The following is a 13873-nucleotide window of genomic DNA, read 5'->3' as shown; positions in this document are numbered from 1 at the left end:
AGTTGGGGTGACATCTTGAGTTTTGTATCTCTTAATTGGACGCAAAAGCTGTGGTCAATATAAAATAGCATTTTAGAACTTTGAGCAACCCAGTGTCAGTGTAATGTGATTTTTAGCTTCCCCAATCCATTAACTTTCCTCTCACGCAGTTCTTGTTAATCGGGTGACAAACCAACACGCGGAGAGACTTCAGAGAAAAAATCACATCTCGAGTGATATTAATTTGATAGCTCGAATGTATCAACCCTGAGTTGATATGGAGTTCATCAATTTCGGATCAATTTGATCTGATCAAATTCTGACGAAAAACTATACTATTACTAGTTATACTATTCCTCAGAACCTGATCAAATTATTCCATCACTTTTTGATTCATCATTAGCTTTAGGTCAATGGGATTTTGATCTGAACCTGAGCTGAATTCCACTCGAGTTATGAATAAAAAAAGCAGGAAATGATAACTGAAGAATGTTTGGATGTAGTTCATAAGCCGTACAACATTTCGAATGTACTATTTGCCTTCCTCTTCAAGTGATTTATTAAAATTTTGTCTACTTATCGTTGAAGGAACCATCCAACCGCGAAAATATAAATAAATAAATGCATCGGTTGTGTGGATCCATTCTAACTCGCCTAAGTCACAGCGATTGCGCTGCAAACCGATGCTCTCCCCTTCAATAGTTCCTTCAATGATAAACAAACTGAATGCTAATGAAGCACCTGAAGAGGAACGTTCAGTGCGTTCGAAATGATGTGAGTCTTCTCAACTACATCGGGGCGTTCTCCAGTTTTCATTTCCCATTTTTTTCCGTTTATCAAATGCCAGAGGCGCCTGGCAAATGCTCCACAATTTCAACGAATTGTGATATAACGTTTTGCTTTCGAAAATTTCTAAAGTTTTGTTTTTCAAAATTTATGTCATTAATTTCGTTTCTCTTTATGAGGACTAGAAAAAGAAGAAAATTCTGTATATATTACGTTCCTGTGCCATAATCTTCCAATCAAAACCATATTCTGTAAAAATTACGGAAAAGTTACGTATTTTTCGGTGAACTTTCAGGAAAAAGTTTAAAATGTTCCAAAAAAAGTATGATAGGTTCAGTGAAAAAATGCATAACTATTACTTAATTTTTAATGAATGTTTTGACTGACAGATTATGGACGAGGCGCGTGATTTTTCAAAAAATTTTCTTTCCGTGGAAAAGTTGAAATTTCCTCAGAATTTTACACGCCTCGTGCTGCAAACTTCACACTCCTCACAATCCTCCACCTATCATCCTCATGCCATAATCTGCTATAACATTGGAATCTAAATTTGTCTGTTCTATGAAGGTTGAAGAATTTGTTGCTTTCAACGACTAATTTAAGAAATAATTCTTTGTGTAAGACCGAACAAACAGAGAATTAAATCCTCCAAAGATATTTATCTAACAGATATCAATGACTTTTGTTAGAAAAATTAGAACACAGCTCTTCTGTTTATCTTCAAAAATCACTCGACAAGGTTTATGAGGTGTTTGGAAAAATCTCCAGAAAATGACTAATTGATGATGTGTTGTGCTTCGAACTTGAGAGCGTTGCAATCCTTACCACAGGTGGAATTCAAAGGAAACTCTGTCTTCTGGAGTCATAAACGTTCTCTTGTTTTTTTCCTTAGTAAAGGTTTTTCAAATAGTAAGAATTCAGTCTCTGGACACCGGTCCTCTAGGTCAGTTGTGCCTTCCTCGTGCCAATAATAAAGTGATAAAGCTGAAATAATTGATTCTGTTGCTACATTTTTTAATTTACTTTACCCATATCCCAATAACTTTAATGATTAATCGGGAAATATTGGTGCATTGAGGAGGGTGATGAGTTCATCAGAGAGTTCGCCAGAAGGGAACAATTGTATAAACAAACCAAAAGGTCCCAAAACAGATGCCTCAACAAGTGAGCAAAGGATGATTTTCGTGTCCCCTAAATAATCATCGAAGTTAGTGTTATGGAATAGAAAGTAAAAAAAAAATCATAATCAACGGGGATTAAAGGATGAGACAGCGACTTTGTCTCTCTTCCCCCGGACATAGTTTTATTAATTTTTTTATTCACGCACTCTTTTTTGTCACATTTTAATTAATATCAATTAACCGACGGCAGTGGCCGTGCGGTTAGAGTGCTAGACTCGCAAGCCAATGACCCGCGTTCGATACCGGGCACCGGCGGTCAAAATTTTAAAAATTTAGCGCTTTAATCTCACGGTTTCACTGTCGAGCGGTAGTCCTGTCATAAGGACGACTGTACCAGGGCAGGTTTTCCCTCGAGTGAGGTTTTTCCCTCCCTCCTGTTTCTCCCTTTCGGCAAATGTGGTACAGGGGGCGGGGGGGAAAGAAGAAGAGAGGCTGGAGAGGATGTAAAACAAAGTAAAAACGTTTGTAACATCAAAGAAATGAACAATTTAAAAAAAAAAAAAATTAATCTCAATTAGGTTCAGACATATTGTTTCCTTTTTAGGGCGCCGTTAATGACCTTTACTCATTTACTCTCAATAGAAGCGGCTTTTACTCTATTAAAATATTATGGGAACATAATAATTAGGGGATTAAGGGATAATCAATGGGAGCATAATAATTAAAAGATTTAACACTAAATTGGAGAGCAACAAAAATGGCCAACATTAAAAAAAACCTTATATATGTAGAGTTACTTTTTTAAAAGATAAGGATAGTTTATTTCTATTAGAAAAAAGGGTAGAATTGATGTTAACAGTCTTTACGGTTTCTAACACGCTTAATACACTCAAGACACTTAAGCACACTCTTAACTACTCAAAACAAAACGTCTACGTCCGAACTGTCTAATCACGCGTCTATCTTCTATCGATGCTCAAAACCAACTCTGACTCTGTCCCTCTTCTCAACCCTGGACTGGGCCTTAATCGCGTCACGTGGTCCTAGCATCCCTGGACCTCGCTGGCTGCACCGATTTCCGCAGGTTGTGAGGTAGCACAGTAATCTTTATCGAATTCATACCATAAAAATTCACAGATTTTTCTCTCCGTCTAGCGAATTCCCTACCAAATTTTTTAGTAACACCTTGCGTTTGTTGAAAATAAACGACAATAAATCATGCAGAATGACACACAGTTGAAACGTAGTAACAAAATTGGAATAACTGTGCCTGATGAGATGGGAAAAATAATTAACAAAATGAAAAAAATAAAAACGGATTATAAACATCTTATAAATTATGAAAGCCCGTTAGTTACTCTCGACGGAGGAAGAATTATTGTTTATGAGGTAGTTGACGTTCTCTAGACTTTTTCTTATTTCTGACCGGAGTATTATAATGCTGGCCTTGATCGCCTTACTGGTGGTGCCCTTACTCTCTTAAATATGCTGATTTTTCGATTTTTTAATTTCCAACGTTCTTGTGTTCTCGATACCGTTAGAGGAGGATTAATGATAATTGTAGCTTGACATATTCATTAGGAGGCTTGGATTAAATATTGTGCAACGCTGGAATGAAAGAATTTCTATTTTTTTACTATTGCATTTTGCATATTTATCGCATCATTAATTTGTTCTTAATAGATCTGGAATATTATGGGAATAATTAATCGTAGGGAATTAGGGGAATTTTTAATCGGAATGATTATGTTAAGATTACGTTTGGGTGCAGTTGAAAAATGAGGATTTTGTTATTTTTTTTCAGGACAGTTTTTAAAAAAATTATCCAGTGTTAATTTGTTATAAATTAAATATTATAAATTAATGATTGTAAATCTGTTCATAAGATTTATTTACACTGTCAATCTAACATTAAATTTTTAACTTACATTCCTTTAAATATTGAAAAATTATTTTTATATGTTTAAAGTTTATTCCATTTACAAATTTGTTTATTGTATAAAGAGAAGTGCAGACAGACCTGATTAGTCTAGTCAACAATTTGTTTCTTTGAATTTGGAAATTTGGGCAGTACCACAGGATGGGATCAACATCTAGAGATTCTGGTGTGGTGATGCTCCTAGAAGGTAGTGGTTTACTCTAATGCGATTGACACTGACAATAGATTCTGGGGGTAATTTACATTGTTTATACCAGGGGTGTGGAGATTGTCTAAAATAGGGATGGAAAGATGGGAAAGAAAAAGTTTTCTGGAAATGCTATGTAATTGGAGAAATTACCTGTGATGGAAAGGGCCATATCATAATTGGATGGGTGCAAGTAGGAAGGGAAGGAGAGTTTGGCGTCTTTGGAAACGATTCCTGAAGAACGTCTGTCTGCAAGAATTAGAGGGTTAAGTGTAATAAATATAGAAATAAGGGGCAATAATGGCACTCAGTAAAATGGGCACAAGAGAGACCGAAATTATAAAATAATTTAATAATTGAGAAGATTGTAAGGATTATCCCCATAAAAACATTTGAACGGCCTGGAAAGGAAAAAAAATGGTACAAAAATTGGATTTTACTGTTTGTCTAAATAATGGAATCGGTCATAATTAAGTTTTAATTAATCTGGTTGGGGAGAACAACGATTTGAATTGATATGATGAAACATTCTTATGCATAATTGAAAATAATTGTATCAACTCAGGGTTAATACAGTCGAGCTACCAAATTAATATCACTCGAGTTGTGATTTTTTTTCTGAAGTTTCTCCGGGTGTTGGTTTGTCACTCGATTAATAAGAACTGCGTGAGAGGAAAGTTAATTGATTAGAGGGACTAATAATCACATTACCCTGATACTGGGTTGCTCAAAGTTCTAAAATGCTATTTTATATTGACCACAGCTTTTGCGTCCAATTAAGAGATACAAAACTCAAGATGTCACTTCAACTTCACTGCCAAAAACGAACTAATTTGATCTTTTCTTTTTTCTCGTGAGAGTGTCCGAAGAAAGAGGAGGGAATTTGCTATACAACAATTATTTGTCGTTTTTCTGATTGGTGGGCCAAGAACCTTCGAACTCATTGGTGTGATCTATTGATGGTGGGAATAGAGAGGGTGTGATTTGAAGAGCAGCAGAAATTTGACATTTTCGAGGTTATAAATTCCTGGTCAGATCCTTCTGAAGGTGTGTTCAGCGTATGGGTGCTAGTAAAATTGGGGAGTTTCCCACCATAAATGACGGGTCCGGAGGTTGTTGGGCTTCGCGCTTGATTTTAGGTTTGACAAAAAAATAGTGAATTGCTGAAGAGCTGATGAGTTTTAGGGAACAAGATTTTTCCCAGATGACCAGTATTTTTGTCCAAACTACTAAGTGGTGATTTGCTTTCGAATTTCCGGATTAGAGGGATGAAAAAAAAAAGGATTAAAATTGCGGTTATTCGCGTCCACTTTCTTCTTTCGCTCTCCAAAATGCATTCCAATTTAGAATATTTTTCCTTTTCTGGATGATAACAAATTATAATTAAACACAATTAGAAGATAAATAAAAATAGAGTTGTTGGAGACGAAACAATAATTTAATTTCCAAAAGAAAATTGTAACTTCGCATGATTTGATACTCAACATCATTGCTTTGAATAATTACGTTTTACATGAAAGCTTTGCCCTGTACCGTAAAGCTCGACAGTTTTTATAAAAAGTTATTCTAGAAGATCGATATGCACTACGTGTGCAACACCTCAAGAATGCTTCAAAAAATTTTCTCTTCATACGTGTTATTTTTTTTAGTCTTGATGAGGACAAAATGCGTGAGATAATTGATTATGCCAGCTATTACCACACGAGTCCCATCAAAAACTCATCAATAAACTAAAGAAGAAAGGGGGTACCAGGCAATTACACAGTCTGGTTACCTCGAAAAGGAACTTCACTATCGGGTCTGATTGTCAAGTGAGATTGTCGAGACTGAGTGTTACCTCTCGAGCAAAATTAACTTGAGAATTGTTTTGTGAAAGCACAATACCGAGACGATGAGACACACAAGTTCCACGAGGTATTGCGTGACAAACTATGAGAATCAGGAAAGAGGCGACTAATTAAAAATCATGTTGCGTGTGGTGTGAAGAGTTGAACTTGAAACAGAAGCATTGACAGTGTTGGATTACGATAAAAAACTCTTATCAATTGATTCGTATCTTATCGATTTTCGTTAACGAATGTTGTGGATCAGATTATGTATTTTGGAGTGATGTGATCAATCGGTTTAAGTTCCCTGAATTGTTTTTTTAAATTGGAGTGGGGGATTCAGGTCAGGTGTCTTGAGTTAGGATCAGAAATTGAATCGACTGTTGTCAAGTTTCATGTGATGAGGTTGCGCCTGGTTGGAAATTGGTCAGGTTTTGATACCGTAAATTTGACAAAAAAATAATGGAAACAGCAGTGAGGAGATCCTGATCAGAATCTGACGGAGTGGACCTCAGTTTGAGATCAGGGAGCATAAAATCATTCTCAGTCAAATTCGGTGATGTTCCCCTACCTTTACTCTGAACACAGATATTCTAAAAATACTGAAAGTATCTGATGAAATGGGCATGATCTCAGTCTAAGATCAGGGAGCCTGAAACCATTCTGATCTAAATTTGGTGATGCCCCCTGACTTTACTCAAAAGTCGGATATTCTGAAAGTATTAGGTGTGTGAATAAGTCTTTCCCGTTTTTTGTAAGAGATGCCGCCACCAATACTGTGCGAGTATTCAATGGTTACATATGTCATAATCAAAGCTTATTCATCTGTCAACAATTCCACACTAACAGATTAGTTGAAATTTTTTCGCATCATAAATTTTTGATATCGTGAAAATGTCGAAATTTGAGCCGAGTCGACGTCATTTGCGGGAAGTTTCACTTTATTGGTTCAATTTGAAGAAATCTGCTGCCGAGGCGCATCGATTGCTTCAGGAAGCTTATGGAGAAGGTTGTGTCGATGATTCAAGTGTTCGCGGATGGTTTCGACGCTTCAAAAGTGGTGATTTCGACGTGGAAGACAAGGAGCGTTCCGGGCGGCCGCAAATCTTTGAAGATCAAGAATTGGCGACTTGCTTGATGAAGATTCGTGTCAAACGCAAGAAGACGATGGCCAATACTTTCAATAATTCATTTGTAACCATTTTTTCACAATAACGGCTCAAAATTTGAAAAAAACGGGAAAGACTTATTCACACTCCTAATATTAAAAGTACCTGATGGAGTGGACATGATCTCAGCCTGACCTCAGGGAGCCTGAACTCATTCTGATCTATAATTAGTGATGCCCTCTTGACTTTACTCAGAAGTAAGATATTCTAAAAATACTATGATCTAAATCTAATTACACTCTTCAAAGGATCATCTGAAGAATTCATTTAGAATGTACATTGAAAATCTTGACGAGGTTGATAATCGACCTTTCAAGTCGATTCATTTGAGAGAGAGTCTACGAGATGGAGCTCCAGTGCAGAAATCATTCTGATAGTTTCCACTGGATTATATCCAGAGCCTACTCACAATTCTCGTGTTGAATGTCGCGTAGAGAGTAAAACTTGCTTGAGGACCGGATGCGAATATATGTGTAGGCGACTGTACGTGTGCATGTGCGTGATTGCAATAAAAATAATGTACAGTAATAATTAATTAGTTGAAAATTCCTGAGAGGCTAGACTGCAGGCAATCACATAATCAGAGGATCATTTGCTATCACAAAATCTGGAGACTATTTGAGGGGAAATTCAGTTCAGGTTCAGGTCAAAGTCGCATCAAAATAGATCTGATGATGAATCAAAAAGTGATCCATCACTTCAGGTTCTGATCAATTGATCAGGTTCTGGTGAATTTTGTAACGGGGTTTTTCGTCGGAATTTCATCAGATCAAATTGATCCAGATTTGATTAATTGATTTGATGCAATTTGGATGATTCTTGGTGGGCCAGAAGTTATTATGAATGTTTATATCCAATTCTGATGTGATCGATTGATCGATGAATCAATCCCACAGCAGATTCCAATCAAATTAGAGTCAGATAATTAGAGGAAAGGGGAAAAGAGACTGGCTGCGTTCATTTGACAGCGATTATCCCCTAATTGTGTTGCTGATATAACACGATAAAATTCAATAGCGGAAGAAAAAATCGTCTAATTACAAAACATTTTAATTAAGTAATGAATTGAATTTCAATTAAATTTAAGTTTTTATTTTTCAGTGTAACAGTCTATGTTTAGATGAGGCGAAATAGATTGATTCATTTACAACAAAAAATCGAAACTTAAATTTGATCGATCATGGTGTTTCCACTCTAGATCAAAAGTTCATTTAATTATAAAATAATTCGAGTGAATCATTAATTAAATGTTAATAAAATCCCAATTTTAAAATTCTAATGTAAGTGTAAGTCTAAGCGAGGGGAAATAGATCGATTCATATATCATAAAAAATCGAAACTTTAATTTAATGGATTAGAATGTTTTCATTCGGACGCGATAATTCATTTAATTACAAAATAATTAAATAGAATAATTAATTAGACATTAATTGGTTTCAAATATTCATATTCAACTGTAACTCCAAGTCTAAGATGACTAGCCTACATCAAATAGGTAGATTCATATACACCAAAAAATCGAAACTAAAATTTGATCGATCACGATGCTTCCACTCTAGCGTAAAAGTTCATTTAATTATAAAATAATTCAAGTGAATAGATAATTAAATGTTAATAAAACGCTGATTTTTTAATTCTAATGTAAATCTAAGTTGAGGTGAGGCGAAATAAATCGATTCATACACCTCAAAAAATCGAAATTTCAATTTGATGGATTACAATGTTTTCATTACGACTCGATAATTCATTCAGTTACAAAATAATCAAATAGAATAATTAATTACACGTTAGTTGATTTCAAATATTCATATTCCAATGCAACTCCAAGTCCAAGTCCAGACTAGACCAAATAAATAGATTCATATACTACAAAAATCGAAACTTAAATTTGATCGATTGCAATATTTCCACTCTAGCACAAAAGATCATTTAATTATAAAATAATTCAATTGAATAGATAATTAAATGTTAATAAAACTCTAATTTTTAAATTTTAATGTAAGTCTAATGTTAGACGAGGCGAAATATATCGATTCATATACCCTAAAAAATCAAAACTTTAATTTGATCGATCCCAATGTTTCCATTCCAGCGCGAAAATTCCTTTAATTACGAAAAAGCTAAATATAATAATTAATGAAATTCTAACTAAATCCAAATATTTATGTTTTGACGTAATTTAAAATGAAACTCTGAGTAAGGCTGAATAGCTCACTAACGCAACAAGTCACATTCCTTCTCTCAATCGAAGACAGTTACGCATATGAACCGCATATTTGCCTCAAACTGCCGGATAAATTGAGGAAGAACTCCAGAAACATGAATTCCAAATACTTTCCCCATAAAAATCAGCATCTCAATTATCCACGCCCACGTCGATCACTCTCCCCGGAATTAACAAGGCTTACCGAACTCGGCAAGAGGTATCAGCGCATACCAACCAGCTCTCAGCATTTATGGAGTCGTCGAAGCGTTATTAGAACCGCTACACAACTTAATTCACCACATCCACTTGCAGTAAAGTCGATCGTGATAATTGATCACTGAATAAAACGTATCACGGAAATTATGGAAGAATATACAACATTAAAAATGAAGGCTTTTATTAATAAAAGTGTTTCAACCGGCTGACCCAATTGCCGCACTCAAGGAGGAACACCTCGACCGTTACCCGACGTTAGCTTGTAACTGTAATCCAAGCTTTTACGTGTCTGCGATAATCACTGAATTCTGGAAAAAATAGTTTCACCTGAGGCCATTTTTCAGGTGAAATACATTTTCACCTGAGGAAATTGTGATAAATAAATAAATATCTTCCATTATTTAATTATATGACACGATCGTTATTACGTTTTTAACATATGCGATTTTAGGGAAAGACGAGACATAGTCGCGCGCCACCGCGCGCGATTTGGTTGATCTTAATTGTTGTGATATTTTTTATTTAAGTCACATTTGCGGTGAGCGCACCTTATTTTAACTACTGTATGAGTAGAGCAGTTGAATTATAGGGATATAAAAAGTCAATGTAATATTTAAATTCAAAATAATTATACCAAAATGATCCTGAAGTAATCGCGTATGACGTTGAACACGTCATCATTTCGTAAACATGGATTTTTAAAAATTGCTGATATATTCACAGCTGATCTATTTCCCACTTGTAGGCAACATGCAAAATTTTAAATGTCTTGAAGCTGTAAGACGACTTGGAAAATACAGGAGTTTCGATAAGATATAGATATTTACATTTGATGAGTAACTTGTTTCATTTCCATTTTCTAACAAAGTTTTTATTTTCTACTAATTAACTCATCCTTTGACTTGATTTACTTGATACTTGTGTACTTGTGAAATTCAAATTTTGCCGCTGTGAATGTATCTACCAATCACGAATAAGTGTTACGGAATTTCGATATGTTCGATTCGATTCGAGATTTGAGGTGTATGTCCTTTTTACAAAAGGAAAGACTCGATATAAAAGTAGCTGAGTTGATAATCCGATGTGGTTTACTCGAGAGACCGTTGGAGAGTCACCATTGAAGGAGGTCCTTGTGTCTATTGGGTTGTCCACGTGTTGGATTGGGTAGGTCATAAGCGGCCGAAGTGTTTCCGTATTTCTTGGTGATGTTTACAATGGGTCACTTGTTCGAAAAAATGTAAAAATATTCTTCACAGAATTTATCGCATTTTTTGAGATCCAAAAGAAATGCACTGGGAGGAAAATATAATTTCAGAAAAAGAAATTTGAAGAAAAATTGCTGTTGTGAGATTTATTGAATTTAAAGACGTCCTAAAATTGTCTTCTCTTATTGAAAGTATTTGGTATGTGTGGAGGAACATTAATCGTCTGTCCGTAGGTGTGTTTAGTCCATGTCAGTATTTTATAGTTTTTTTTTCTGAATAGTATCGAAATGTTTGGAATAGTTTTGATAAATAGAACCAGAGAAGAGCAGAAAGGAATTAATAAACAAGGGCCTTTTGTGAAATGGGTCCAGAGTGTGAAGACTTTGGTCATTAAGAGGCCGTTGTTGGAGATATCATAGGAAAAGATATACCTTTTGCGTGCGATAAATAAATAATTAAAGTTCATAGTCGAATTGTTTTGATATGATTTAGATAACTCCTGTTCATGATCCAATAGTTCTCTATTTTATTGTGTGATTTTTTATGTTTTCTTTTTATCACCGTAAATTTTTATTTTGTTCCTCCTGTAAAATATTTTTGATTATTTTTTTCATCCCAATTTCAACCAATCAAATGGTGGCATTTCCCGTCACGTGGTACAAGTAAGAGAGTTTTACTTCGGATATTTTTCGGATATTTCCCTGTTTGTTGCTAAGCAATGAAAATATCCGATAAACAATTTGTACGCGTTTCAAACCCCAAAATTGTCATTAGAAAAAATCAAGTTCAAAGACTTTACCTCCACATGAGCAGATTTGGAGGAGAATCCTTGGAGATTATTGGTCAAAAAATTAAAAATAATGTTCCCAATAATACAGTGAAGACAAAAGCCACAATTTGGAAACAATTCTCTGCATTTTGTGTAGACAGAAAATATACGCTGGAGAAGCCACAACTACAAGTGAAAAACCATACTATATGACGTGAAATGCCACACATTTAATTGTTTGCAATTGGAATGAAAAAAATAATCCAGCCAAATACCCCTCGACCTTCAAAATTAATCGGATATTTCCCTCCAGTTTCCCTGCGTAGCACATTGAAGATGATGATGATACGAAATAGGATTATAAGTTTCTGAGCTATGCCACTTTATATGCAAAACTGTGTTGTTTATTATCTCAACAACTCCCGGTTCGATTTCTTTTTTCTAATGTTCGTCTTAATGTCGTCAGTGTAGGTATAATCAAATGTGAATAGCCCCCACTAAAAAGTTCGAAAATAGTCTCATTTCTCCGTAAAAATGAACTTTTAATACGATTGAAAGTCGAGCAAACATCTGAACCAACGGACAGTAATTCGAATCGTCAAGTTACACTTATAAATAAAATACCAAGTCAATCCCTTTAGTATTTTATTTATGTATGATTTGTGTATTAATGTCATAGTTTATAAGAATTTGGTGGAATCTATTTGGAAGCTTACTCCTAATGTAATTAGTAGGAGTAAAAATAAAAATAGTATATTGTGCGCCATGTCGAGAAAAGTGGCTTTATGGGACGCCGTGAGATTAGTAGCACTAGCCTTCGGCTTCCGTCGCTTGGCGTCGGCTTCGACTCTCTCCGTTCGCCTTCAGCTCCTGCTGCTAATTTCACGTCGCCCTTTTAATTCAGATGAAAATCACAAGAAGTTCTCAAAAAAAGACATGGCTGCCTGCGTAGAAAAAATGTCTGCTAAAGATCCTCTAGAAGTCTTCAGAAAAATCATCGAAAGATCTTCGGAAGATCTCTCTGGTGACGCCAAAAGATTCTTTGGGAGATTTTTGGAAGATAATTTTCGTTTCTGGAGATGTTCTGAATTTGACGTTGAAAAATATTATTGAAAAACTCTCCTCCAAATCAGTTCTACTCTTATCGTGTGACCTTTGGCTCGTCCTGCTAATTTCACGTCGTCCTTTGGACCGCACTTTTCTTGGCGCGAATCACATACTATTTTTCCGGACGTGAGGCGCTATTTTTTCTGATTACAATATTTATCGTATGATCATAAAGACATCAAAAAATTTTGTTGTCAAGTTGCAAAAGGAAAAAGTGCGTTTTCCCAATTCGATTTATTGTATCAACTGAATTGTAATGAAGGGACCGAAATAGACCATTAGAGCTGGCTCATCAAAGAATCACATTCTTTATGTTCTCGCTATCTCATGAAATTATCATATCGTTTAATATACGTCACTTGTGATTTATCAGGTTGAGTATCATTAAACTAAATTTGTCCTTCTTCCAGAATTTCACGAGGTACATCACTGTCATCACTCGTCATAAATTAGCTAACATATTCGTCACTCAATTTTATCGTCGTTCATTAATCTCCAATTGGCAGTTAATTACACATCACATAATTTACGATAATAATTTCGAAGAGATTAGGAGAATACGACGTATTACACAGTTCAATTTGTGGACAAGTAGACTTTATCAAAATGGCGGAGTCATCGTCAGAGTATCATTTTTCACTTCAAGACGTATTTTCAAATTACGACGAACATTGAAAACGTTAGTTTGAGTCGGGAAATAGTCATCACGGACCATGAAGACAGTCTTGTTTGAAACAAAGCCTAATTTCCAAGAAATCAAATCGGTCAAATACGTCAGATTTCGGACATCGTCGGGTCAACGGTCAGCCCTACCTCAAACATGGAAACCCAACGGTCACCCAGTTCAGTTCAGTATTGTATTCGGCCTCTAACGCTAAGCATTTCGCTTAATTAAGAGTTTCGTACTACCAGTATCGGTCCACTACTGAGGTTTCTCAGCTACACCACCACCAGTGTGGACGTAAATTCCAGTAAATTTAGCTACACCACCATCACCTTTGCATCGTTGCAAATAAAGACAATCACGGGGATTTATTCGCGAACAAGATGATCAACTTAAGGGGGGAGCCTGCTTTAGAGGCTTAAAAAAATCGATTTTTTTTTTGCGTAAATCACTTCCTAAACTATCCAAGAATATGTCTCCAAAATTTCAGAACAAAATTCGGATTATTTCCGGAGATGCAGACGAAATAGTGAGCAAGGGTTAAGCAGGTATACGAGCATCACGAAAACTTTGACACGCGATTTCTCGGATTTCCATTTTTATGATTTTTTCAAATTGTTGGACAAGATAGGAAAAAAAGTAAACGTCCTATCGAAACGAATCAAAATGCTTTGAATTTGGAATTATATTCTCTTCCAG

General features: G+C 35.4%; 2 protein-coding genes across 5 annotated transcripts in view; both read right to left on the bottom strand.

The window, feature by feature from the left end:
- The window catches only part of LOC135167853 (uncharacterized), a 47940-nt gene extending 36486 nt beyond the window's left edge, over nt 1-11454 (bottom strand). The window contains exon 1 of the mRNA XM_064131482.1: nt 9449-11454. The gene's annotated coding sequence lies outside the window, so the exon portion shown is untranslated. The remainder of the gene's footprint in view (nt 1-9448) is intronic.
- LOC135167855 (uncharacterized) overlaps nt 1-13873 on the bottom strand; it is a 29887-nt gene that overhangs the window by 3288 nt on the left and 12726 nt on the right. The window lies entirely within an intron of this gene.

Source organism: Diachasmimorpha longicaudata, chromosome 12 (assembly GCF_034640455.1).
Source record: "Diachasmimorpha longicaudata isolate KC_UGA_2023 chromosome 12, iyDiaLong2, whole genome shotgun sequence".
NCBI classification, from domain to species: domain Eukaryota; kingdom Metazoa; phylum Arthropoda; class Insecta; order Hymenoptera; family Braconidae; genus Diachasmimorpha; species Diachasmimorpha longicaudata.
Note: the sequence above shows the minus strand (reverse complement) of the source record. Positions and strands in the feature narration are given on the sequence as shown.